General features: G+C 37.8%; 1 protein-coding gene across 2 annotated transcripts in view; it reads right to left on the bottom strand.

Moving 5' to 3' along the window:
- The window catches only part of Edil3 (EGF like repeats and discoidin domains 3), a 413,243-nt gene that overhangs the window by 258,834 nt on the left and 127,520 nt on the right, over positions 1–26,889 (bottom strand). The window lies entirely within an intron of this gene.

The following is a 26,889-nucleotide window of genomic DNA, read 5'->3' as shown; positions in this document are numbered from 1 at the left end:
TATGCTGTGGATCCTTCTTGCTTCTTCCTCATCTGTTATCTGCAAATGTTTAAGGTATTATCTACATCAGTTCACTACAAGTTGGAATTCCCTTTGAGTTAAAGCAGAGGGTTCTTTCAGCTAGCTTCCTGTTGCTGAAAAGAATATCCAACCAGTCACATTTTATGTGAGGAGTGAGTTAACAGGTGATAATAATAGCAGGTGGGAAACAGAGCCCCCTGGTAAAAACAAACCTCAACATTGCTGTCAGTGGCTTATATAATGATATTCAGTGAACCAATGGTCACAAAAGTTACTGCCAATTTATAAATCCAGGGCCAGTTCTGTTAATGGTGGAAGAAGCCAGTTCCTTTTCATAAATCTAAACACAGAACAAAAAAGCAAACCTCCACCTATCACCAAAACCAGCAATCAGACAAGCTCCACACCTTTGGGTTGCAATTTAGATCTGCCCCCAGGGACAGAGCCTCTCCAGCAGCCTGCAGGAGACTTAAGTCAGAAGCTTAGCCTCAGTAAAACACCTGAGTCTATCACATTCATTATCACTTTCAACATTCTTTAAATGATAATGAAATCACCTATAAAACTGAATATGGTGTAAACAATACGCAAATAGTTGTTACACTGTATTGTTTGGAAATAAGGCAAGAAGAAACAGGTTATTCATGTTCAGTTCAGAAGCAAATTATGTTCTATCTGATGCTAGTTGATCCCACCTATATTGATCCCTCAGTCACAGATGCCTATTTGGAGACAATATCATACAATGAAAGGTCTATATGCTTGTTTGGATGGGAAGAAGTAATTGAAAAGTGGACTTTGTAATTCTTCTGAGAAAGTGACTAGAAATTCTTTCTCTCTGTCTTGAGCAATCATCTATCATATATCTGTATCTGAAGGACTCAGGAACCAGATGGACACCATGACAGGCTTCAGAGTCCTCAGTAGGCCTAAGTTTCTATTTCCCAGCAAGATCTAAGTTTATTTATTTATTTATGTATTTATTTGAGAGTGACAGACAGAGAGAAAGAGGCAGAGAGAGAGAGAGAATGGGTGCGCCAGGGCCTCCAGCCACTGCAGACGAACCCCAGATGCGTGTGCCCCCTTGTGCATCTGGCTAATGTGGGTCATTCGGAATTGAGCCTCGAACCGAGGTTCTGAGGCTTCACAGGCAAGCGCTTAATCACTAAGCCATCTCTCCAGCCCAAGATCTAAGTTTTTAATCTTCTGGTAAGGATGGGCTTAACAGTTACTGAAAACTAATCATGTCATACATTCCTGAAGTCATAAAGTTCAATTCCCCTAGCTCCAGCCCGCCGACCTTGCCGTAAGGGTAGGCTTAACACTTAAACCGGTTATGCCATACATTATGCCATACAGTCCTGAAGTCATGAGACATTCCTGTAGTCATAGATCAGCTCAATTCCCCTAGCTCCAGCCCGCCAACTTTGCCTGCCAAAATCCTAAGCAAACCAGAAGAGCATACTGTTTAAATCAACAAATCATGTAGCCATCCCCTTCTTCTATGCTCAAATCCCTATAAAAACCCTGCCCTCCCACGACTCAGGGCTCTTGTACGGATCCACTGTGTTGGTGAAGTCAAGAGACCACGTTTAAGCCCGAATTTAAGCTCCTTGTCCTGGCATACATGTTTGGTTCTCCTTGGTGGTCATTGGGGGTGCGGAGAACTGGGCATAACAGTATCTATCTATTATCTATCTATCTATCTATCTATCTATCTATCTATCTATCTATCTATCTATCTATCATCTATCTGGCATCATCATCATTATCTATCGCACAAAGATGTCCATGGAAGGAGCTGTCACCTACCATGAAACCACACCTGGTGTCATCTTTGAAAGATGGATGACTAAATTATGTTCTGTTTCCTTCTTCCTTTACCTGCAGCTTCATCAGGTATCATCTGTGAAGTACAAGGAGTACCCACATCTAACAGGCACACTAATATACCTGTGATATGTAATGAGCAACTTTGTTGGAGAGACTCTGGCTCTGTGTGTTCTTAGAGATTCTTGAACATTCTGTAGTTGTCCCTTAATCATTGTGTGATTTCAGTTTGCTTTTGCTTTTTCTTTTCTTTCTTTTTTTTTTTTTTTACTACTTGGATTGATTATTAATAACAGTTTGTAATGGCAGGAGAGATGGCTCAACAGTTAAAGATGCTTGCCTGCAAAGTCTGATGACCCTGGTTTGATTCCCCAGTACTAACGTAAAGCCAGGTGCACAAAGTGCCACATACATTTGAAGTTTGTTTACCATGACAGGAAGCCCTAATGTACCCAAACTCATTCTCTCTCTGTCCTCTCTCAAATAAATAAAATAAACATATTTTGTAAAAGAACAGTTGCTGGGCTGGAGAGGTGGCTTAGTGGTTAAAACACTTGCCTGTGAAGCCTAAAGACACAGGTTTGATTTTCCAGTTCCCACGTATGACAGACTCACATGGTGGTGTATGCATCTGGAATTTGCAAGGGGTAGAGGACCTGGCATGCCCATTCTCATTCTCTCTCTCTATTAAATAAATAAGAATATTTTTAAAATAGTTTTTAAGTCTAAAGAATTAACAACTGAGCTATTTTGGTGCTTAAGGGCGGGTCTGTATCCAGTATGACTTGTCCTAAAATTAGAAAAGTCATTATGTGGTATGAAATATGCATTTCTCATTATTCAAAAATTTATGGGTTTATGTATAGTAACCATTTTATTATTGCATATTTGGTGAGTGGATCAACAAGACAATGACTTAGGACTTCAGAGTAACAGATTAATTTCTTCCCTCTGTGAAAATATATCAAAGACATCTAATCTTTCTTGGCCAGTGGTTTCAGATATCATAGGCTACAGTTAACTGTAACTTTAGAGCTGCAGAGTGAAATTAAGTAGACATGGAATTAGCACAGAAAAGTGTTCACTGAATCAAAACTGTTCCTTATTTTATCAAGTTAGACTGATAACTTTTGTCCTCAGTATGAAGTAAGGTATATATCTAAATATCAACTATAACATTCAGAGCTTATTGAATATGCATAAATTGATATGTAATATATAATTTTAGATGTTTATATTGTTCTCCATCTTATATGCGGAGGCTATATCTAATTTTGCTCATCATATGATCCAGTTTTTAGACCAGTGCCTACAGCAGTGATGAGATTCAAAATATTTATCAAAAGGAAGTCAGTAAAGAGGCACAAATGCTTAATGCAGACCTTAGTGCTAGTCAATCAAGTTCAACTGCTGCCTTAAACCATATTACCAAATATATCAAAAATAAGGCCATATATGTGCATATATGTGTGTGTGTGTGTGTGTGTGTGTGTGTGTGTTTATATAGGTACATTTACATATATCATTTGTATAGCTACATGTGGTTTCTATCCTTGGACAAGAGAGAAAAGTAATACTATTTTAGAACAGAAGAAATAAACCAATGAGCATTTATGAGTAATTAAGTGTATAATTTTTAAACCAACTCCAAACATATCAAGAATACTATATCAGTTGAATAGCTTCATTAGAATAGAAGCACAGCATACATTTTCTAGTTTTAGTAATGATAAAGCTCACAAGGGCTTTATAAGTTACTTCTACACTGAATCATTTTAATAGCATTTGTAGTGCATTTAGGATTTTCTCATTATAGTAAGAGGTGCGAATGCCAAGTATAGGAAAGACTAAATGAAAACATTGGTTTCTCCTTTTGCTACAGACTAAAAGACATAGTTTATTTTTATTTTTATTTTGTTGTTGTTGTAGTCAGTGAATATGGTCAAGTTTGTACCATTGTTGGCCTCCTCCCTGTCCTCCCCTCTCCACAGGGACCCTCCTTGTTGGGGAGTATGGGTCGTGCATTGTGGGGTTAGCCTTTAGTTTGGGGTAGGAGGAAATGTCTCTGCGTGTCATGACTCAACATGTGGCTCTGACATTCTTTCTGTCCCGTCTTCTGCAAATTTCCCTGAGCCATATTGGGTTCATATTAGGACTACTTCTGTGTTGAGATCTTGGGCACCTCTGTGTCTCTAGATATCTGGTTTGGTAGGCATTTATTGTTCTTAAATTCTCCCTAAAAGACATAATTTTTATCACAGAAATACGACAAAGCATTGACAAGCTGGAGACTGGTGACCTATGTTGCCTAAATTCATTTTCTAGCTAGTATTAAAGACTCTGGGGAAAGATACAACTTGGATGCATTTTTCTACCAAAAAAGATTTATGATCTTTAAGTTTCACTATTTGAGTATAGGCAAGAGAATACAAGTCAGTATTTAGGTGACTCACAATTAATATTTTGTTTATTCAGTAACTCTCCTTTCCAAAATGACACCATGCTTATAGGCTGAATTCAAACCATATCACCTTTGTCTCCATAATGTGCAGATATTATTTCTCATCCTCCAAGGAATTTCAAACACTGTAGAGCCATCACGAAACTAAACCTCAATAAAACAGCACATGGTATTTTGCAGTCTTATTTCTCAAGTAGGATGTTATTGTTCCTTGAAGAACAATTGTCATAGTTTAATTTGTTATTGGAGGTAGGGTTTCACTTTAGATGAGGCTGACCTGGAATTTACTATTTAGTCTTAAACAACGATACACCTACTTCTGCCTCATGAGTGCTAGGATTGAAGTGGTATGCCATCATGCCTGGCAAAATTGTCATGCTTTTTAACATTTTATTTTTATTTATTTATTTGAGAGATAGAGAGAATGGGTATGCCAGGGCCTCCCGCCTCTGCAAACAAAATCCAGATGCATGTATCTGGTTTATGTGGGACCTGGATAATTGAACTGAGATCCTTTGGCTTTGCAAACAAGCGCCCTCTATCCAGTCCCACAATTGTCATATTTTAATTTGGTATAGTGTCTTCAATTGATACGGAATAAATATTTTTAGATAGCTATTCAATTTTAAAGATGAGAAAAATGAAATGCAGTATGGGAATTTAATGATTAATTTTACAATACTGTTAGTCATATAAGGTGATGATCAGGAGTTACACCAAAGACATTCTCAAAGAATTAATGGGGAGATAAAAAGGAGGAACTTCCAAGGCATAAGGCAGATAAGAAATTAATATGAATATTTCTCAGATTTATTCATTTTAATAAACTTAATAAATTCATAATATAGTTTGAAAGTTTTATATAATAAATGATGAATCATTCTACACTGACAATGCTGCTAAATTTAACGAGAAAATCCAGGGACCTGAGATTCCCTGTTCAGCACAGATGCGTTACAAGTGTCACCCGGGTCATTTGTGTCACAGCACCAGACAGTGGGACGTGAGCGCCATCATGCCCATGCTCCATAGATTCATCTCCCATGGGAGACTGCCCGTGGAAACCTCAATCCATTCCCAGAAGTCTGGACAAATGAGCTAACCTAAAAACAAAATATGTTAAAACCAAAGAAAAAAATCCTAAAAGCTAATGGAAAGATCAGCAACATTGGCAGAATTCTCTGTGACAATACCCACTTAAGAAAACCACTGAGTCATTGAACATGAAATATTAATGTTGGGAGCAGCTTGGTGATTAACTGTGATAACAAAAATCCATGGTTACAGTGGGTTAAAGTCTGCATTAGAAAACAAGCATATATTCATTAAATTAGCTCCACTACCAACTAAAAGTTCCAAAATAAATTCTGAAGAAAATGTGCTAAACAACAGAACACATAAAATCTATATAATAATATATATTTAGTAAAGTCATAAGATTAAACAATGCACGGTGGTGTTATATAGCTTTCTTTTTTAAAACAAATCATACATACTTTTCTGTTATTATGAGTGTATATGGACATACTGTATAATAGTGTATTTTGTGGATATATGATCATATATTTATGATTATGTATATGACATTTTGGTAGATCTCAAAGATCCCCTCTTACAAATGATCTTGACTAATTTATAGAACTTCATTTGAGTAGTGGTAAAATACCAGACAAAACATATGACCAGTCAATATTGTTACATAAAAAGTACCTGTAATCCTAAGCATGATATAAAATATGTATACTGCACAAATGATGTTTTATAATAGTTCTTCTATGCCATCATCCATACTTTAGTAATATATTTTCAAATTATATTGGACAATATTATATTTTTACCCATATCCCATGAAAGTTGCTATTAATAAAGTTATCATCAATGGCTATTAAGTAAAACTCCACACACCCCTATCCAAGCAGTACACGGTACAAGAAGTGGTTACGTCATGCGCCATGGGAGATGTGGCACCAGCTCGACTAACAGGTTCCCTTTCATCCACCATAACTTTGGGGATAATATACCAATGACTGAGGAGATACTCTCACCACTATTCCATCATCTGATTAAAGAAATCTGTGATTTCTTAATTAATTTAAAAACGAGCATGCTCTAGTTTATTAAAGAGAGTCATTATTATAGAATTGTGAGGGAGTTTTACTGTTATATATTCACAAGTTTAAACCTTTTGTAACTATGCGAAGATGGAAAATCATTTCGTTAAAAAATTAGATATTTGACATATGTGTGCATACATATAAGCATATTCAAACAAGTATTTAATATGGTAACAAATATTTCAACACACAATTTTTATACCACACTTGAAATTTTAGAAGCTATATTGTACAGTATTATAGCTTGTTACATGTTTATTTTCCAAGCAGGAATTCAGAAATGGTCATATGGTTTTGAAAATAATAGTTTCTCAAAATAGAGCAACATATTTGCCTTGATTTAAGCATATTTTGAAACACAAAAGATAAATAAAAGGGAGAAGTATGCTTTGAAGACAGATGAGACATTTCTGTTGGATCTACCTTCTTATTATTTATTTCTAATATAATATTTTACTCACCCCAAGGAAGGCAATATCAGAGTTTAGCCTCTGCTTATCTGAACCAGACCCTGCTAGTGTGACCTTCCCCAGTGTTAGTCAGTAGTTAATGACTGCTCCAGAGGAGTTTTCACAATCATTAAAACCTCCTTTACAAATATTCAGTGTAGCTATAGTCAGGTGTTAATCACATGGTATTGATAGTGTAATTTCCTTATCTGCAAAAATGTGTGTCCCTGGGCTAAATTTTTCCTTAATTGGAGTATCTTTAACGAACTCTACTTTAATTTCTGAAAAAAAGAAATAAAAAAAAAAAAAACAGACAAAAATCCTGGGTAGGTTCCAGTTTTAACTTCACAAGAATGAAATTAAAAGAAAGTATAGCCTTAATTCAGAGAAGGCCCAGGTCCATTTTCTTATCAGCTCAGTAGGCAGGAGCTTAGTATACACAGCCCTGGGTTTGAGCTCTAGTACCACTAAACAGAGTACTTAAACTTTCAAGCTGTAAATGTATATTAGTAATTTCTACTGTTAAAAAAGTAGGAAGATCACTGTGAGTGTGAGGCCAGCCTGAGACTACATTGTGAATTCCAGGACAAAGTGGGCTGGAGCAAGACCATACCTAGAAAAACCAAACAAAACAAAAACTCATCAATGAATTATGTAGGGAATAACCTTGATGGAGATTGGGGATCCAGGAGATAGTTAGATTGTCATGAAGTTATAGAAAACCACAGGCCCATGGACCCCCAATTTTTGGGTCCTTGTCCAAGTTCTTAAAGAACTCAGGAGGCAGAGGTAGGAGGATCACTGTGAGTACAAGGCCACCCTGAGACTACATAGTGAATTCCAGGTCAGCCTGGGCCAGAGTGAGACCCTACCTCGGGGAAAAAAAAAAAAAAAAAAGAAAAATCAGAAAAGGAGTAAATAATGAACTATAAGTTTTATTTTGGAAATAGGGCCCAGTTGGAAAGCAAGCTGGAAGCAAGCCAAAAGAAGTTCTCCTTCATCTTTGAAAATGGGGAGGGGAGGGACTAGAGGACCATCTTAGTGGTTAAGGTGCTTGCCTGCAAAGCCAAAGGACCCAGTTTCGATTTCCCTGGACCCACATAAACCAGATGCAGAAGGGGCCCATGCATCTAGGCCCTGGTGTGCCCATTCTTTCTCTCTTTGCCTATTTCTGCATCTCTCTCAAATTAAGAAAAAAAATTGGGGAGGGGAGACATACAAAGTCTCTTTCACATAGAGACACTTCCAGAGAAGAAGCCTATGGAGAAGGGCTTACACTTGTGAAAACAGGGGAGTCCAAATCCAAGATGGCCCTTGCATAGGAGGACAGAGAAGAGACTAACGGAGAGTAAGAGGCTCAGACCTCTTATTTAACACTCTAAACAAAACAGGAAAGAATCTGGACCAAAAGGAAAAAAAAAAAAAAAATCTCCCCCATCCTAGAATTTCTGGATTAGGAGAGGGGAAACAAAGGAGATCTCCCTCCCACTGGGAAAGAGTCAAAAGCTTATGAAGGGGACCAAGAGCCAAAGAGAAGGCCAGGACTGAGCGACCAAGAGATTTATAGTGTGTGCCAGGCCCTTTTATATGAACCAAATACCAGATATGGTAAACCTCGTCACCAGACTCAGGTTTATAAGGGAACGAAATGGTTGTTTGGTGGGCTCAAGAGGCTGGTTCAGGATGGGCCCACCAAAGGTGTGCTAAGCAGAGGAAAAGTAGAAAACTCTACTGAGGAGTTCTTGCTTGCAGCTGTCCTGACTGAGATGGGAACAGAAGCCAGGTCTAGTCTAGTCAGAGTGGTCAAGATGAAAGCCATGTTTCCATGGGTTAGTCCTTAGATATCAACAAAGCTATCTGGGGTGGAGAGATGGCTCAGACATCAAGGAGTTTGCCTACAAAGCCTAACAACCTGGGTTCCATTGCCCAGTACCCATGCAAAACCAGAGGCCCAAAGGGCTCAGGCATCTGGAATTTATTTGCAGAGGCTAGATGCCCTGGCATGCCCGTTCTCTCTCTCTTTCTCTGCCTCCCTCTACTTGCAAATAAATGAATAATACAATTTTTTAAAAGTTATCTTGCTCCTAACCCATACTAACCTGTGCAATTAAATCTGTGGTTTTTAAAAATAAAAAAAAAATCAGATTACAAAGGAAAATATATATGATACCCAGTAAACCTTTCCAATCAAAAGCAGATATTGTTCAGAGAACTCATAATTTCACAAGGGAACAAACCACATCTCACTTTCATGGCTAGCTTCTATAAAATACTGGAAGAAAGTGTCTCTTTGCCACACTAAACACTCAAATAGCTGTATAGCTATCTTATGTCCCATAACTACTTTTCTCCCAACTGAAAATAAGCAACCCCACTTAATATTATATAACATTGTCCCCCCCTCTCCATATGTGTGTGTGTGTGTGTGTGTGTGTGTGTGTGTGTGTGTGTATTTTACCACCTCACTCCTGTTCCATTTATCCTGGGGGTCCTCCTCAGTCAGTCCCTGTGGGGTAGCTGGGGGACTGTGCCTCAGGATATTCCTTCCTACTCTGTGGCTCTGACAACCCTCTGTCTCCTCTTTTACAATGCTCCCTGAGCCATAGCGGGCCTACTGGCAGTCTGAGTTACTGTCGAGCTCTCTGTAGCCCCTGGATTTCTGCTTTGATAGGTTTTGATTGATCATGATGTCTGTTGCAATCACCCTGGACGGGTTGTCAGGCTGGCAGTAAGAGCGGCACTTACGTCGCGGCTCCTCTGCAATTTCCCCGGGGCCCTGGCAGCACATCTTGTGCTGGGTAGTCGGCTATCTTCTTTTCTTACCGATGGATAGTCTCAGTTTTCTTTGCCATCTTTACACTAATGCAGACCCTACAACCCAGAGCGAGAGCAGCTTGGGTTAAAGGGGTTATGCAAAGTAGCTGCAAGCCCATTCTTCTTCCCCTAAGGGCAGTGGGGGCTTCTTTCTGAAGTCCAACCATCTTAATCAGGAGTTGGACTTGGTTTCCTGTACCAGATAGGCGTTCTCTCCCACTGAGCAGGCCTAATGTCCAATCAGAGAACTGTTGGTTGCCCACGGAGGCTGTGTGCCATTGTTGCACAAGTGTACTTGTGGGATGGTTGATTTTGTAGTCTGCACAGTGCCCGGCTTGTTCATGTTGCTGGTGGACATTGTCTTTCAGTGGCTCCCACAGAACCCTGCATCACAATGAGGACTAGCCAGGATGGAGCTAGTTTCCGTTTCAGTTTCAGCATGGTATGCCGATGCCCTGTGACTGCAGCCCATGGGGTCTTCAGCAGTAGGCTCTTGCCTTTTAGCTCTATAGGTAGGCATTCAAGTGTTTTGTCAATGGCCTACATTGTGCCAGGACCTCATGGAACACCCAAGCCAGCATTAGGATGTCGTTGGGGGTGGTGGTGGCCTGGGATTTGTCGCCAGAGGCCATGGATTTAAGGTTTAAGGACTTCTGCCCTGGAGTGCCCACCTCCTTCATTGGAGGTGCTCCCTTGTGGAAGGCTAACCAAATGAAGGTTTCTATGGAGCTCATTCAAGCTGTCTTAACTTTTGTAAAATCCCCTCCCCATTCCCAATACCCCAGGATCATTGTTTTCATTCACTTACTTTAACTATAATCATGTTATCAAGATACTTTAAAATGCTGTAATATGGCTATAATGAATAATACTGGGCTAGAGAGTTGGGTTAGCAGCAGTTGAAAGTGCTTGCTTACAAAGCCTGATGACCCAAGTTTGATTCCCAAGTACCCCCGTAAAGCCAGATGCACAAAGTGATACATGCATATGGAGTTCTTTGCATTGGCTAGAGGCCCTGGCATGTTTCACTGGCCCCTCCCAACCCTTTCTCTTTCTCTCTCTTTCTTACTCTCTCTCTCTCTCTGTCCAAATAAATAAACAAAAATGGTTTAAAATAAAATGTGGCACTGCTGGTATCTATGTTTTGCAAAATATAATTGTGTTCATCTCTGTCAAGTTTACTGTATTAAAAGAAACAACTTGAGTTTGAATTAGCTACTAAAAATGGTGAAGAATTTATTTCCTTTCTTTGCCATATGTCATAACACAGGTAGTACCGATTCCATCCTCTTTCTGCCTGAAGGAAGGACTAGAGGGCTGCAGAGCAGACACGCTGCAGGATGAGGGATAAGGAGGTCCTGCTTGGATGAAAGTGGTGACAGAATTTGACTATTGTGTTTGCAACATTATAAATACCTTGCTGATGGGAAAGAACTACAAAAATTGAACCTCGTCAAAGCCTTAAAGGGATTCTTCCAATACTTCATTTTCTCTCTAGCAAGGAATCTAGGGTTGGCACAGTTCATATATAGTCAATTAAAATTCACAAGGAGGAATGAATGCATTTGTTTTCTGAGAAACCATTTCCTAAGTATCCCAGATAAGGGAGCTCCCCACTTGAACAAAAGGTAGGAGGGGCTCTCATGGGATTTCTGATACCAAATGAATCTTGAGCTGTAAAAGGACCTTCTTAAAACACTCCACAAACCTTTATTATTGTTCCCTCTAATAATTAATTTCTGATTACAATGTATAGTCTACAAATTAGCACTAATATCTGCAAAAGAGACATAGTTGAATATTTTTCAAATTAGCTACTATTAATCTTGTAGAAAACAATTGAAAACATTCATAGATTGAAGAACAAGTTTCTCTTAGAGGCAAAATAATAAAAGTAATAGAGAAAAGGTACCATTTAGATATTTTAATTTTCAAAAGACAAGCCTGAGGTACTACTTCAACATTACCCCAAAATTGTTCAGATAAGCATTTTGTGTTTTGTTTCTGTAATGATTCTATGTCCAGAAATAATATATTAATAAGAGGTTTTACACTGGCGTTCCTGAGAGGTTTTGTAATACCACTGAGAGTCACACAGGAACAGATCAAGGAGTTGCCTGGAGGCTTTAAAGCCACAGAACTAACTTCTGGGTCATGCTCCCAGTCTGTCCCTTAAAAACCTAACAATCAGAGCAAACATTAATCTAATTTTTCCAGAAAGTCTCAGGCATTCCTATTTTTTGTGTTTTTCATCATCCTATATTTTGCATAATACATTACAATTTAATAACATTGACTAATGGACTACATTTTCATTAAAGCATACCTCAAAATTCGCCCCAGAAAAGCTCTGATCCATAGTCATGGATGTGATCTTTCTGTCGCTTGGTACCCCTCTTATGATAATTGCTTTCTGCATTGCGTAATGATTACTTTGTGTCTCTCTGTGTCTTTCTCAAGTATAGGAAGCCATTTTGTCTGCGGTAACTAAGAAAGGGGTGATTATCTTTGTGGAGGTCAGGTAAAGCCATCCAGGGAGTCAGTACGCATTGATAAATAGAAGATCCAATTGCTCATCTGTTTTCTGTAACTTTCCCTTTATGCAAGGCCACAAAGAGACAAATTACTTATGGTTGGCTATCATGTGTAAGAACCCAATATTAGTATGATTCCATAAATTCCAACTTCATATTTTTATGCATTTTTAGGACTGCCATTCCAAAATCTTACAGAGAAAAATAAATCCATAAATTATTTTCTCCAAGCATAAAAAGCTTTATTTCTACATGGCTGATTCCTAATTATGCAAGTGTCACATTACCAATAATCTTCAAGTAATAAAACATAAGGTTACTTTTTTCCTTAGAATGTGTGATTATTTGTCTAATTATATGTTGAGAGTTTTTTTAAAGCAAAAGCTGACAGCTACATTCCCTCAGCTTGTGTACTCAAGCACGAGCAGAGCAAAAAAGAAAACTGACACAAAAATAATCGGCCAGGCTTGGTGGACGTGCCAGTAATACTATGAGTGACCTAAATGGTGGAAAAATATTTAGACGCAGGTGCAAATTTTGTATGTAATTTTTGAACTGTGTATAAAGGGTAACTACTCATGTTACTTAAAAACTACTGGATGGTATTCATTATCACTGAGACACTGTTTTAAGAGGCTTGCATATACTTTTTTTTTTTTAATTTATTTATTTATTTATTTATTTGAGAGTGACAGACAGAGAGAGAAAGACAGATAGAGGGAGAGAGAGAGAATGGGCGCGCCAGGGCTTCCAGCCTCTGCAAACGAACTCCAGACGCGTGCGCCCCCTTGTGCATCTGGCTAACGTGGGACCTGGGGAACCGAGGCTCGAACCGGGGTCCTTAGGCTTCATAGGCAAGCGCTTAACCGCTAAGCCATCTCTCCAGCCCCTTGCATATACTTTTATTGAATTTGCTCAAAGTTTAAAGTTGAGGCACTTGTCCTTATGTTATGAAGGAGAACAATGTGGCTTAGGAAGGATAAGTCACTTGTCTAAAAGCATAGATACAATACCGTTATTCTCAAGTGTACCAAACCTGCAGTTGCTCAGATTCCTCCTAGAAATCCCTCTAGCGCTTGCTCACAATCTGAGCACAATCTTCTGTGTACACGCCATCTTCAGCTTCCCTGTGTGAACGCATGTCAGTGCTGTGTCAATACCTGTCGCACTGCGTTCTTTCAGGGATAATGAGATGATTAAGCCGGTACCTGTCCAGTAGTGTTTCCAAACTAAATGTCTTTGGCTGATTAAATTCATGGATGCCCGTCCCCACAGAAAATATTGACAGACAGCAACGAGCCAGGGTGATATTTCATTCCGCTGGGCTGGCTTTTGAACCATGATGCAAAGTTTCATACCTTTAGAGAATGGGTCCCTGAAGACATCTACGTGCTAAAGAATTCCAAGAGAGGGTTAAGCGCTCGCCTGTGAAGCCTAAGGACCGCGGTTCGAGGCTCGGTTCCCCAGGTCCCACGTTAGCCAGATGCACAAGAGGGCGCACGCATCTGGAGTTCGTTTGCAGAGGCTGGAAGCCCTGGCGTGCCCATTCTCTCTCTCTCCCTCTATCTGTCTTTCTCTCTGTGTCTGTCGCTCTCAAATAAATAAATGAAAAAATTAAAAAAAAAAAAAAGAATTCCAAGAGAGTTTCTCCAGATTGTGACGACTACAGACGTCGAATGCACTTTATTTCCAAGTTCAAATATTGTTTCAAAATAGCCATCCTCAGGCATGTAATTGGAACACAGGCATCATGGAATAATGTCTAGCCATGGAATTCATTGCAGAATCACTTTCTCATTTAATATTGATATTAGCTCACTTCTTAATATACTGGGCATGATATGCAAAACTATGCACTTGATTAGTGTACTGAATAGTGTATTCTAAAATGACAACATAGATGGAAAAAAAAATGTTACTAGTATTATGGTCAGTAGCAAATTACAATCAAAAGTCATGGGTCCATGCCCTTCTGTGTGTCTCCATGGTGACTTGAAAGCCCAGCCAGCTGCGGCGAGTGTTGTTGCAGCACTCTGAGACCAGGACTGATTTGGGAGAGCCAGGCTGCTGAATGCATGGCTGAGAACTTAATGGTATCTGACCCTAAAGAACCAAAGCTGTTCCAGGATTTCCTCCAATTCACCTATTGCCCAGGAAACAAAAGTCTCTGACTTAAAATAACTGGGAAGATACATGACATCTGGCATGTTCTTGAAAATGTATTTATTGGTGTATTGAGCAACACTAATTCACTGTGGACCCAATGGCTCCCAACAATTTATTTTTTTTTATTATTTTTTAATCTTATTTTATTTTTTCTCAATTTTTTTAAAACATTTTCCATGATTATAAAAAATATCCTATGGTAATACCTTCTCTCCCCCCCTTTACCCCTTTGAAATTCCATTCTCCATCATATCCCCTCCCCATCTCAATATGTCTCTCTTTTATTTTGATGTCGTGATCCTTCCCTCCTCTTATGATGGTCTTGTGTAGGTAGTGTCAGGCACTATGTGGTCATGGATATTGAGGCCATTTTATGTCTGGAGGGAGCATGTTGTAAGGAGTCCTACCCTTTCTTTGGCTCTTACATTCTTTCTGCTACCTCTTCCACATTAGACCCTGAGCCTTGGAAGGTGTGATCAAGATGTTACTCAGTACTCTAGTAATTTCTTTCCAGCACCATGATACCTTCTGAGTCATCCCAAGGTCACTGCCATCTGAAAAGAGAAGATTCTCTACCCAAACTGAGAGTAGCATTAATATAAGGGTACGAATATTAAGAGAAGTGGTTACTGGGCAGTTTGATAATCATAGTATATACACTTATCCAGACATCAGCAGATGTTACACCCCTAGGGCTCATGACAGCCCCTGTTCTAAGTTTTCAGTATCAGGGATGTATTCCCTTCCTTGGAGCAGGCCTCCAGTCCAATTGGAGGGCAGTTGGTTTCCACCATGACAGACATGCCACTATTGCACCCGTTGGCTCATTTGACTTGGCTGGCCAATTATAAGGCTTGCAGTGTCCACTGTTGACTATCTTCACTGGTGGCATCTCTTTCTCCCATTGAACTGCATGCAGAATGGCTTCTTCTAGCTTTCCGTCAGCTGGTCTACATGGAGGAGGTTATCAGTTCAGTTCCAGCAGGATTTCTCAGTGGCCTTGCAGCCCAAATAGGTGGAGTCCTCAGCAATAGGGTCTTACCATCGATTCCTGGTGGGAAACCAAGGGCCTGGGAAATGGCCAGTAATGTTTTGGGGGCATCAGGAACCTCCCTGGCCAACAACTCACTGGAAGGTATCCCATCCCTGGCATTGAAATTTTTCTGGTAATGATCTATGGCTCCCGAGTGTTCCATTGTCCAAAATTGGAGGATTCCACATGATTTATTTATATCCTCTTAGATTTTAAGTAGTCCTCCCTCCACCTTTCCTTTATTCAGTCTCCTCCTCTGACCTCACTTTGGGCCTTTTCACACCCATTAATCTATTCTTCTACTTACATATAGACAATATCAACCTATTTAGTACCCTCCTTCCTTCCTTTCTCTTCCCTTTTTATCTCTTTTTTAGCTTACAGGCCTCTGCTACTGAGCTTTTTCCTTCTCACACAGAAGCCCGATCATCTGTAGCTAGAATCCATGTATGAGAAAGAACATGCAGTGCTTGGCTTTCTGGGCCTGGGTTACCTCACTTAGTATAATCCTTTCCAGATCCATCCATTTTTCTGCAAATTTCATAACTTCATTTTTCTTTACCGCTGAGCAGAACCCCATTGTATAAATGTGCCATATCTTCATTATCCACTCATCAGTTGAGGGACATCTAGACTGGTTCCATTTCCCAGTATTATAAATTGAGCAGCAATAAACATGGTTGAGCATGTACTTCTAAGGAAATGAGATGAGTCCTTTGGATATATGCCTAGGAGTGCTATAGCTGGGTCATATGGTAGATCAATCTTTAGCTGTTTTAGGAACCTCCACACTGATTAACACAATCGCTGGGCCAGATTGCATTCCCACAAACAGTGTAGAAAGGTTCTTCTTTTTCCACAACCCCACCAACATTTATGATCATTTGTTTTCATGATGGTAGCCAATCTAACAGGAGTGAGATGGAATTTCAATGTAGTTTTAATCTGCATTTCCCTGATGATGAGGGACATAGAACATTTTTTACATGCTTATATGCCATCCATATTTCTTCCTTTGAGAACTCTCGATTTAGCTCCATAGCCCATTTTTTAATTTGCTTGTTTGATTTCTTATTATTTAACTTTTTGAGTTCTTTGTATATCCTAGATATTAATCCTCTATCAGATATATAGCTGGCAAAGATTTTTCCCATTCTGTAGGTTGCCTCTTTGCTTTATTCACAGTGTCCTTTGCAGTACAAAAACTTTGTAATTTCATGAGGTCCCAGTGGTTAATCTGTGGTTTTCTTGCCTGAGCAATTGGGGTTATATTCAGAAAGTCTCTGCCAAGATCAATATGTTGAAGGGTTTCTCCTACTTTTTCATCTAGCAGTTTCAGAGTTTCTGGTATGATGTTAAGATCTTTAATCCATTTGGACTTAATTCTTGTGCATGAAGAGAGAGAAGGATCTATTTTCATCCTTCTACAGAGACATATCCAGTTTTCCCAACACCATTTGCTGAAGAGGCTGTCTTTTCTCCAATGAGTATTTTATCTCTACAATAAAAACTTTAAAACATTCAAGCAAGAAATTGCAGAAGACACTAGGAAGTGGAAAAACATCCCTTGTTCCTGGATTAGAAGAATAATATTGTGAAAATGGCAATCTTACCAAAAGCAATCTACATATTTAATGAAATCCTCATCAAAATTCCAAAGGCATTCTTCATGGAAATAGAAAAATCAATCCAAAAATTCATTTGGAATCACAAAAAAACCTCAAATATCTAAAATAATACTGAGCAATAAAAATAAGGCTGGTGGTATCACCATACCTAATTTTAACCTATACTACAGAGCCATAGTAACAAAAACAGTATGGTACTGGCACAAAAGCAGACATGTAGATCAATGGAACAGAATAGAGGACCCAGATGTAAGTCCAGGTAGCTATAGCCACCTGATATCCGATAAAAATGCCAAAAGGTTCCCAACAATTTAGATGGATTAGTTGAGGCCTTCTTTTACAATTAAAGTTTTAGCAGGTCAGTGTTGTAGGGCCATGTCCACAAGCTAAATAAAGAAGGCACCGATTCTTACTTGAAACGTGCTTTCCACAGACCAGTACATGAGAAGACATAATGTTTTATCATGGTTGTATCTCTTCTCTGAGGAACTGAAGTTATACCTTCTTAATTTTATTTATCAAGCAGTTATTAAAATAAAAGAAAGATAATATATATAAATCACTGTCCACTTTAAAATATAGCTTAATGAATTCTACATTTTCAAAATACTACATTTAATGTCCTAAAATGATCCAGCCCAAATTCTTTTTTCATTATATGACTCATTCAAAACTGCTGTGTGGTGCCTGTACTTTAAATAATATGAATTACAGATGCTGTGTTCATATGAATACTTTGATATGTAGTGAACAATAAATGTTATAAGACTGCAAAGTTACCTTGAGGTGCCACGTTGATTACTTCTGGCTTGGGGAATGAAGTCAGACAAGCGTCCACAAACAATGCCACTCATTTCAGGCTCCCAGGGAAAGGACTCATGCCTTTCTTCCCGTATCAGTGCCCCATGCTTGACCCTCATAATTCATCAGTACAACAAACGACTCGACTCTCGCACACACTAGGTGTTGCTAAGGCCTGAGTTAGACAGCACAACAGTTTCTATGCAGCATTTTCAAAGTATGATATTGTCACAATATTCATTTTCAGTGACTCGCGAACAGCCTGTCTCCTTTTGCTCTTGTGTCACCAGCAGTGCGCAGAGAAGACGGACCACGCGCTGGAGACCGTTGTGCCCTGGTTGCCATGGCCTTCCCCGGAGGGGCTGTCTCTCCCTTCCTAGTGTCTGATTTTCTCCACAACCTAGTTCTTCCAGAAGATTATAAGGAGTTTGGGTTAAATGCCCAGTTCCTCACTTACTGTTCTTAATTTCAAAGAATGAACCTCTCCTTGTAGGTTTTATAGATCACACTGGATGTCAAATGGAACCAGGATATATGTGGGGTTAGTGTCTCCTATTTGTGATGGGTGACCTTCTATAATAATCAAGGATATAACTGAAAAAAAAGCAGAGCAAGTAATCTTCTTGTGCTATTTAAACTTTATTTGATAAAAACATGTCCTTCACTCTGCTGATGTATTTTTTATGTTCCTTTTATAGAAATTACATAATTCCCAATGGACATTACTATGAATAAGCGAAATTAAATCTATTGCACTTTCTTTTAACTTAAAATTCGTTATGATAAACCCTTCTGCCTTTATAATTCAACAAGCATTAGTACATTTTTGAGACAGTCTTGCTGTCTGGTCCAGGCGGGTCTTGCACTGAATCCTTCTATGTTTGCCTCTTAAATGCTGAAGTTACAAGTATTTGCACCAGTTCTGAGTTAAATACATGCTGTTTATACCCAACCTTGAGCAATCTCCAATGCTTTTTGTTTGTTTGTTTGTTTCTAATAATGTAATTCACTAACTAAATCTAAAGAAAATTACATTTTATTTTTATTCCTAAAATAATGGTAGGAAGAACATTCTGCTCAATCTCCAACAATATATCAGTTTTAACATCTTGGCATGATTACTGATAAATTAACTTTCAAATATGACCTCTTTTAATTTGCATACTGTACCAGTTTTCAATTAACTTAAGCCAAAGTAACAAACAAAAGTTACATTTTTTAGAATGATGGGATATAGTCTTGTTGGAATTAAATCCCAACATGGATCTAAATCTTTTTTTTTTTAAGATTGTTCAATATATTTAAATGTTTTAAAGCTCTTTTGTGATTATTCTACATAATTATTTGCTATGAAAGAATTCAAGTTGAAAAAAAAATCTTTCAGTGATTGATGCAAATTTGTCACGAGTTCATTTTTCAGACAGTATTTTATTATGTTTTCCCCCACTGGTCCTAAATTACTGGGCTCTACCTTGTGCTCCAGACTCCTGAGTACCTGAATTACCGGTATACAACCAAACTAGGACATATTAATTAAAAAAAATAAAATTGCACATTTTGTCTGCAAAACAGACTTCAACTGAGTACATTTTGAATCTGAATAAAAAATATTGCAATGTCACATTTAATTTTCAGTTTTATTAGTTAAGCAAAATATGTTTTAAGTTAAATAAAAATATAGTAATTATTCTCTTTAAAAATTTCCTTTAAAATAATTAGCAAAGAAATTTTATAAAACCAATGTTAATACATTTTCTATAATTTATATATTATACATGTATTTCTATATATCATTATGAGTATTGTAAATATACTATGTGTTTATCAACTCTACAATGGAAATTAAAAAAAACATTCAAATATCCAATTAATGATATTTAATTATGCACTAGGGCTGTAAAGATTTCTTAGTTGGTTAAGGTACGTTTCTGGGAAGCCTAAGGACTTGGCTTGATTCTCCAGTATCTGCATATAAGCCAGATGCACAAGGTAGAATCTGTGACTGGAGTTCATTTGCAGTGGCCGTAGGCCCTGGCACATTCATTCTCTCTCTCTCTCTTTCTATCTCTCTCTCTTTTTCTCCCTCTTTCCCTATATCCCTCTATCAAATAAATAAATAAGATGCTAAAAAAGAAGTTACTGAGATCCTATGATATGCTCTAAACCTGGCCACAAATCCCTTCCCTGCTTATATCCACACTCTTGCAATGGTGGATCCTCCTATCAAAGCATTCATGAACTCCTGATACAAGGTAGTTTTGAATTCTCTGTAATTAGGATTTGATCTTACTACCCTTGGGATCTTTCTCACTGTCACCATGGAAGGGAACCTAACCTAACGCGTATCAGTTGAACCGTCTAGCACATTCATAACCAAAAATCAAACACCCAACAGAGCTGGCTGACACAGGGACTATGCAAATGCCCTAGACAAGAACACCCACTTAGCTGTCTCACAGAACTGTGAGATAAATGGTCATTATTTAAATTCACAATTGTTTGCAATTATCTCTTAAGCAGAAGTACTTAATGATACCCACATATCATATACAAAGTATTTATTTTCAATTAATAAGAAAGATATGATCTCTGATTAAGAGACAAGAGTTTAATTGGTATATATTACATGCTTTTAATAGCTTACATTGCCTTTTGCTCCATCAGTGTAAACACAGCCATCTTTAACACTAACTGGTTCTTTTTCTTCAACTGGGAAATAATAGCTCATTGCTTTATATTCTTAATAAGTTTAAGGTATTTTGATAGTCTTCTACTTTTGTATTTATAAAAGTCAATATACTAATCAGTAGAGCTTGAATTATCATTATAATTAAAAATAAATTGGTAACACTTTTAAATCAATAAGTTAATGAGTTGGTAAATTATGTTACCGAAAAATTTTACATGTATAAACTTCAAAGTGACTTTTTTCTGAAGCACATGAAAATAAATTAAAAACAATTACCTTCTCTTGTCTGTCATTAGTTAGATGATAGCGTTTTAGTTAGAACAATGCTGTTTGTATAAGCATATGTTTAATTATTGTTATTTTTAGAAAATTTAGTTAATGTAATGATGAAAACAATTTCTTTTAACCTGAGTTGACTGGGAAATCTTTTTGTAATCATCAGTGGTTGGCAGATTTTAAGAAACTAATTTTGACCATACAGAATAGCTCTCATTATATTCTTAGGCAGATGAATTCAATTATGTGTTATCCTTCCTTCATCCAAGAAGTTATCTTAAGAGGAAAGAAGACATGGTGTACATTCATACAGTATGAATAATTTCAATGAAATTTACCATATCCCTCATCTGGTAACCAAACTTTAGAGATCTAAACAGCAGCCAGAAACCACCCAGGAGATCTACTTAAAGCAAGTTAACATTCTGATAGTCCAGGATCACTGAGAAGAAAAAAAGAAAGTCTGCCACAGTCAGACTGGCACACTGCTTAGTATTCTGACACCAATCACTTCCTAAAAGAGGAACCTGATATGGCTATTCACAGGACAGGCAAGGGCATGCATAGTCAACTTGTAATTTTACCCTCAGTTTGCACAGCATTCTTTATGTTTCTAGGGTAAACAACCATTTAATCATAATGAAATAGGAGCAGGGGAACATATTAGCAAGATGTGATTGGAGGGTCACAATTTAATAGAACGAATTCACATTAGAAAAGGGATACCAATTACAAAAGGAAAATAGGTTTGGCCAGGATAACAGAGCAGAGGAAGATGAAACTATAACAGGATTAAGTATGACCATTTCTCTTTCTTTCTTTACTGGAAATGAGAAGCTGGTCAGAAGCCAATGAGGGTAGAAGTGCAATGACACACTGACTATATTATCCTGTGTTGAACTTCTCTCAATAATGCCTGCACTATAATTGTCTTTCCAAAACGGACCCAGGGTCTTATGTTACTACACATTCTGATGTTTATGCCCTTTGCTTTCATTTTGCTAGGCTTGGCATATTAAATATAGCCTAAATGTAGTTAGCATTTTTCCATGTGACATCAAACATACTTTATTTATTCATTTGGAAATTGACGTTTTAGGTGGTATTTGGTATCTTAATGGCATTTACATATAAAAGAAAAAACCCATCCTGAGGCTGAAACTTAACTTGCACCTACTGTCCTCTATCTGTATTCCTATTTACATCATTCCTTCTCTCAGAACTTCTCTTAGCTGTAATTTCTCTATAATATTAACTTCTTAAACTTTCACGCATAACTTCTGAGTTTTTGAAACTGTGAAGATAACAAATATATATGTAATGGTTAAATCTTCTGCAGCAAGAACATAACATGATACAGAAGAAACAAACATTTGATGGATGAATGAGAAGTATTTTGAGTAACATATGTTATAGCAATTGAAAAAAAAAATAGAATTGGTCTGTGTATATTCTCCATGGTTTGCACTTTAATAACCATTTGCATAGTTGATGTTCCAACTCTACATTTGATTTCACAAATGATTATCTAGTAAGTTCCTCAATTTTAGTTCCTGAAAAGCTGAATTGATTGCATTCCTGTGCACCCTGATTTTTTAGCCTCTTAAAATAAGTACTGCTTCTCGCGTTAGAAAGTGACACATCTTCCTTGACTCCTTTCTCCAAACCCCATTTCCCCAGGACAGCGAAGTTATCGTAAATTGTCCGCTGCGTCCTCTGAAGACCGGGGCCTCCTCTCCATCCGAAGCACTGTTCTCACCCTGCCCGAGGTCGCGACTGGTGCCTGGTCTGCTCACCACTGTGCCAGGTCTGCTCACTTGTTTTCCGTATTGCAACAAACAATATTCTTATTATCGTTCATAGTATAAATCATCTCTGTTGCTTTTGATAGGAATTCCAAAGTTCGTTTTCTTTCTTTTTCTTTCTTTCTTTCTTTCTTCCTTCCTTCCTTCCTTTTTTTTTTCTTTTTTCTTTTTTCTTTTTTCTTTTTTCTTTTTTCTTTTTTCTTTTTTCTTTTTGGTAAAGTGTTTAACTCTAGCACAGCCTGACCTGAAACTTACTCTATAGTGCCCACCTGGCCTCAAACTTCCTTAAGATTTTTCTTAAGTGCAGTTGTGCACACGCTTAAACCCAGCACTCTGGGGGCAGAGGTAGGAAGAGAGCTGTGAGGTAAAGGCCAACCTGAGAGTGCAGAGTGAGTTCTAGGTCAGCCTGGGCTAGCATAAAACATTTCCTCAAAACTCCTTCACCTCCCTCCCTCCAACAAAGAGAAAATATTGAAATTCGGTCTGGGGAGGTGACTCAGTGGTAAAGGTACTTGCCTGCAAAGCCAGACAGCCTGAGTTCAAATCTCCACTACCCACATAAAGACAGCTGCGCAAAACAGCACACGGGTCTGGAGTTTGTTTGCAATGGCAGAAGTCCCAGTGACATCCATGCCTGCTCTATCTATGTCCCCCCCCCCAAGTAAATAAAATATTTAATGAAAACATTTTTCTTACCTCCTGTTTTTCCACATATAGTGTCTTCTCTCTGAGATAATTTCAACTTCTTATTTACTAGATTAGAATTATTTTTAAATTATTTTTGCATGTTTTTACATTTTTCAGGTTTGAATAAACTCCCTAACACTAAGCTTACAGTAGACTCTTTCATACTCTTATGATGCTATAGGCTTCTATTATGTATTTCACACGTTTTTTACCTATTCCTTATCAAATTGGAGTTTGTTTACATCTTCATCATTAAGTATCTCTCAGTCAGACTTAATAAACCTCTGGTAAGAATGAAGGAAAATTAAGCACTTATTTTTATTGACTGGTTTCACTGGGTCATGCTGGTGATGGAGCACTGAGCCTCAACTGAGGAAAAGTAAGAATCAAACCACGGAGCAGCTACACCTAAGACCCCAACACTTATCAAGAAAAAACAGTGATTTATTTTGTGCCGTTTTGATTCCATTGAGGCATTATGTGTATATAATTTTATATATGTTATTAGTTTATTGGATATACACAGAAATGTGCCAGAGAACTTAAACAATTTAACAATTTACAAATTTGCATTAGCGAATGCTACAATATTTATTGCTGTCTAGGTATTCTGTATAAGTGAGTATGTCCACATTCATCTTTAAATGCCACAGTGCTGCCTAGGAATGTGAGCCAGAAATGGGGCTCAGCTACCTGGAGGCCTGTCCAATGGCGCCAAGGAGAAGGAGCCAGCATCTATGGTACATCTGTCAAAACACAGGTTCATCTGGCTGGTGCCTTCAGATTCCAGGATGGGCAATGGAGGCCTTTGACTGCTTTGCTCCAGGACACTTGGACATTTCCATATTGCTATCTCCAGATCTCAGAAATGAGTCTTAGTACTTTTCAGAGATTGAACACATTGAAGTACTTAGGTATAAAACTTTCTATATGAACATAAATTTTATATGGCTCAATTAGAATAGAAGCCTCTAGGGCTAGGGAGGTGGCTAAGTGGTTAAAGGTGCTTGCTTGCCATGTCTGATAGCCTAGATTAGATTCTCCCACACCCAGGTAGAGTGGTATGCAAAGTGGTTCATGAATTTGGTGCTAGCTTGCCACAGTAAGAGACCATGGTATACAAACATACGTACACAAGCAAACACAGGTGTGTGCCTGCTTATACACATACCTGCAAAATAAGTAAATAAAATTTAAAATGAAATGCCTATACTTTTATCTTTACTATATTTTTTAAGATTTATGTATTATTTATCATTTATGTATTTATTTGACAGAGGAAGAGAGACACAGAAAGAGAGAGAGAGAAAGAGAGAGAGAGAACGGATGCCCCAGGGCTCCAGAAGCATGCACCCCCTTGTGCAACTGGCTTATGTTGGTTCCGGGGAATCGAACCTGGGTCCTTTGGCTTTGCAGCAAATACCTTAACTGCTAAGCAATCTCTCCAACCCTATCTTTTATATTTTAATGTGTAAATAAAAGTATGTCATAGCCTTTTGTCTGTTAAAATATGGTCTGAAATGCCAATTTTCAGTTTCTGTTGTTTTTTTTTAGAGGGGGTATAAAATCCCAGCATGTTCTGTGATTTTTGGCTTTGCTTTATCTAACAGTGGAGAAAATGACCACAGAAAGACTGGTTAATTTTCAAATTAAAAAGATGCCAGTAGATGTATAGGGATGTCTTTAAGGTAGTAATGGTACAGGTATTTGATCCTAAAAGCTTAAAGAATATGATGAATCTAAAATTGACTACCTATTAAAAGAACCACAATCTAACTAGTTTTATTCAATACATATTCAATATTTCTTTAACATATGCAAGACAATATAGATTTGAGAAGCAGGTCGTAGAAAAGCAAGTACATAAGGAGAACGTAGGTTAAGGAGTTATCAGACTCAGACACTGTTATTCACCTTTAATTGTAACACTTTGACAGGGATTTATAAAATACAAGTATTACTTAAGGAACAACAGACCTTTTAACTTGTCGGAGAGTTATTTTCTATTAGTTCAATGCTATATCTACTGCATATTGAATTGGAATCAGGATAACCTCCATGCTCTGCTGAATTATAGAGCAAAGCCACCTACTTCTTTCTTCTCTCCAAAACACTTTTCACAGACACGTGAGGTTGTGTGACACATGTCATGACAGTGTAGTCTCAAATACTACAGTATAGGGCTCAATAGAAAGCTCAGTGTGTAAAACCCTTGTTGTAAAAACATGGCTACCTGTGCTTTGATCCCCGACACTCACAAAAAACACCAGGTATGCTTTTGTGCACACCTTTGATCCAGCACTGGTAAGGCAGACAGAAAATCCCTGGGGTCTGTAGGCTAGCTAATCTAGATAAATTGGTGAGCTTCAGGTTCAGTTAGAGATACTGTCTCAAAAGTAAGGCAGAGAATTATAGAGTAATATATACGACATTGATGTCTCACATCCACACAGCTACACACACCCCCAAGCACTTTTACACACTGGTGCATCCAGTTACACATGCATACATTCCATACAGATATGTATGCAAACAGTATAGTGCGACTACCCAATACAGTCATATATATATATATATATATATATATATATATATATATATATATATATATATATTCTATAAATTTAATTATAGTGTTAGTAATATATCATGATAAATCTGAGCATCAGACTCATGAAGTAAGCTTAGTTTTTAAAATGTTTCTCTATAAAACCAGTCTTCTCATAAAATGATGAATGTTGAATTAATGTTTATAAATGTGCCCTTGAAGACTGAAGTGTTTGATATTTGTATTTCTACAATTTTTTAAACTTATGTAACACATTTGTCTCTGCTTGTGATTTGGGTTGTTCAAAGTGCCAACACTGTTAATGTGGACTTGGTGGACTAAAACTCACTTACTAAAATGTAATTTTATCCCAACATTCTGGTAAGAATATTTGTAGTGTTTGTGAAATGGCTGAAGAACATTTTGGATGGAATACTGTCTTATTTATCTTTTTAGAAATATAATGCATACTTATGTTCTCAGAAAAGTAATAATATAGAAGAACTCAATAAATATTAATGCGTATTATCAGACCTTTCAAAAGTCCTATTGTGGAGTTGGAAGATGACTCAGGCAGTAAAGTATTTGCCACACAAGTGTGAAGACCTGACTTCTAGCCCCAGCGGCCATGTAAAAGCCAGGAATGTTGGTATATGCCTGTAATCCAAGGGCTAGGGAAGCAGAGGCAGGAAGATCCCTGAGGCTGGCCAGCTGCCTAGTCTAGCTGAATTTGTGAGTTCTTGGTTCAGTGAGAGGCCCCATCCCAAAAATATGCTGGAGAATATATGAAAAAGGTGTGAGATATTGTCCTCTAGCCTCCACATGCATGGAACACACATGTGTGTCCATATGCATACATACATACACATGTGCACAAAATAAGTGTAGTCTAGGAGTCCTATTGCATTTATATTTGCAACTTAACTTTCATAAATCAAAATGACAATTATCTTAGATAAATTCTCATGTTTTTTAATATCTGTGACATCTGGCTTTTATAAAGTATTATTTGTGATTTCTTTAATTGTGGGGC

Source organism: Jaculus jaculus, chromosome 14 (genome assembly GCF_020740685.1).
Source record: "Jaculus jaculus isolate mJacJac1 chromosome 14, mJacJac1.mat.Y.cur, whole genome shotgun sequence".
In the NCBI taxonomy this organism is placed as follows: domain Eukaryota; kingdom Metazoa; phylum Chordata; class Mammalia; order Rodentia; family Dipodidae; genus Jaculus; species Jaculus jaculus.
Note: the sequence above shows the minus strand (reverse complement) of the source record. Positions and strands in the feature narration are given on the sequence as shown.